The sequence below is a fragment of the Electrophorus electricus genome, chromosome 11, assembly GCF_041902795.1.
Source record: "Electrophorus electricus isolate QZ-2024a chromosome 11, ASM4190279v1, whole genome shotgun sequence".
In the NCBI taxonomy this organism is placed as follows: domain Eukaryota; kingdom Metazoa; phylum Chordata; class Actinopteri; order Gymnotiformes; family Gymnotidae; genus Electrophorus; species Electrophorus electricus.
Genome location: NC_137507.1, coordinates 17,622,501 through 17,625,000, shown reverse-complemented (window position 1 = coordinate 17,625,000; position 2,500 = coordinate 17,622,501). Strand labels below are relative to the sequence as shown.

General features: G+C 41.4%; 1 protein-coding gene across 27 annotated transcripts in view; it reads right to left on the bottom strand.

The window, feature by feature from the left end:
• The window catches only part of celf2 (cugbp, Elav-like family member 2), a 128,565-nt gene that overhangs the window by 3,587 nt on the left and 122,478 nt on the right, over positions 1 to 2,500 (bottom strand). For all 27 annotated transcript variants that reach the window (XM_035528665.2, XM_035528660.2, XM_081723965.1 and 24 more), the window contains one exon: positions 1 to 939. This exon is cut by the window's left edge and continues 3,587 nt beyond it. The gene's annotated coding sequence lies outside the window, so the exon portion shown is untranslated. The remainder of the gene's footprint in view (positions 940 to 2,500) is intronic.

Here is a 2,500-nt window from a genome sequence, read left to right as displayed (position 1 = left end):
ATTTCATGTGCATTTATACCACGGATTGTCTAACTGTAGGTCAGTTCAGCAAAAGGTGTGACATGTAGGTAGCATTTCCCCCAAACAGGGCATTCTTTTTTATTGTTTTTTATACCTTTACTACTCTAGAAAAAAGTGGTTTTATATAGACTTTAATGAGAAACCAAGCCACTTAAAATGGCCTTATCAAAAAACTTTACACTGCCTGAAAAATGTAAAAACCACAAGCAAGCTCTGAGAGACTCTAATATCAATCAGACAGTTTTTTGTATTAAAACTGCGTGGAAGTAGTCTATTTCTCATAGAAACCAGCATGGGGCTCTTACTGCTGGCCTCTGACAGAGAGGTGCACCAACAGGAAGTCCCAAAGCCAATCCCTGTATTGTACTTTCAAGTTTACTTTAAATGAATGAAAAAAAGAACCAAAGGAAAAAAGGAAACTCTAAACACAAAGAGAGAAAAACGCCAAACTAACAAACATAAGTCCAACGCAAATTCTTTTAATTCATTTGCCACAGGATTTATTTATTTATGTATTTATTTATTTAAATGAGTAAAATGATGCTTCTGGTTAAAAGTGACGCTCCAGGTTGTGGTGTTAAATATACTCTCCCTATCTGTAAATGCAGCTTTTTCACATTTTTACCCCCCCACCCCCCGTTATTCCAAACAAACAAAGAGAAAAATTAAAAACAACAGAAACAGGTTCAAATAAGCTTCAAATGAGGTCACATGCAAAAACACGTCCGAAACAAAAGAGGTGGAGCTAAGATCAAAGTTTGAGAGCTCAGTAGGAGGAGACCAGCTTATGATCAGGAGAACTCAGAAAGACATCGGAAACAATGACGACACGATGAGACTTTTTTTTTTTTTTTTTTTTTTTGAACGCCACGTAGACATGCTAGGCAAACGATGAGCAAAGAGTCATGGAGATGAGTTCTAGGGGAGAAAACGGGAGAGGAGAGTTACACACACGGCTCTGGCACACAACTACAGCATTAAAACCATGAGAACAACAAGTGACAAACAACAACGTCGACGACGACGACGACAACAGCACTACTGACCAGCTGGGCACCATAAGAACCCCTCTCAGCATTGTTCTGTCACTTCTGGATTTTTAAAAATACTACATATATTTCAAATGGGTAAACAAGTACATAAATGATACACACACACACACACACACACACACACACACACGCACGCACGCACACATACACACACACATACACACGCACGCACACACACATACATACGCACGCACGCACACGCACACACACACACACGCACGCACGCACACGCACATACACACACACACACACACACACACACAGACACACACACCACACACACACAAACACACACACACAGCACCCAAAAGTATCCATCACTGTCGATCCCCATTTTGGGATAAGTAGATGGATCTTGATTTGGGGAATTAGAGATCAACAACAACAAAAAACCCTACGGATAAACAAACAAACACAAAAGAAAACGCCAGACAAAGCTAAACGATACATAAGGAAAAAGAACAAGAGATTGTACATATGAAGTGCCACTAATTATGAGAAGGGAGAGAATGAAAAGGAATCCAGAGAGAGAGAGAGAGAGAGAGAGAGAGAGAGAGAGAGGAAAACAGAGCAAAGAAGTAGGACTTCACAATTACTCAAAATGACCCCTCGCATGCACAGTACGATTTTTAGCCTCTGCAGGTGGTTAATCATGCCAAAGGCCTCTCTCAGAACACGCACTTCGGTGGTTTCCCTTGTATCTCCGCCGTACCCTAAAACCAGTAGCCTAAAACCAGTCCACCCTCACATTTTGACTGCTGATGGAGACGACCGCTGACCTTCCCACTGAAGACTGACCGCAGAAACAAGACACGCCCCACAAACACTAACTTACAGTACGAGGTGACCGCACCTTAAAACTGTAACGTACTACCTGCCTGAAATCACGGCTCTCTTTGAGAACCTCAAATGGTTCCTTGTGTTTGGACAACTGTGCGGCCCCATGCGACTGAAAGCGTGACGTTACAGGCGGAAGAAAGACAGGTGGAGAGAGAGAGAGAGAGAGAGAGAGAGAGAGAGAGAGAGAGAGAGAGAGAGAGAGAGAGAGAGCGAGCAAGAGAGAGAGAGAGAGAAAGAGAGAGAGAGAGAGAGGGAGATGGGGTGCGCTCTCTTCACACACAGGCTTCAGAAGAATACGGGACACAGCTCCAGACAGAGAGACCACGCCTTTAGGAACCCAATAACTTAACGAGAATAAATAAACTCCTTTACTTTAGAGGCAGTAGAAATTTTATATAAAAATATAACTGTTTTTTTTTTTTTACAAATAAAATTTACAGGCCTGTGGCTTTCTGTACTTTAGTTTTGTTCTTTCAATAAACATCAAGTATTTTCAGTTTGTCCCCCCCACGAAACACTCAGAATACTTTATTAGTTTCTATTTTTAGCAATCAACAGATCAAAATCTTTTATAATGCTCTACAGAA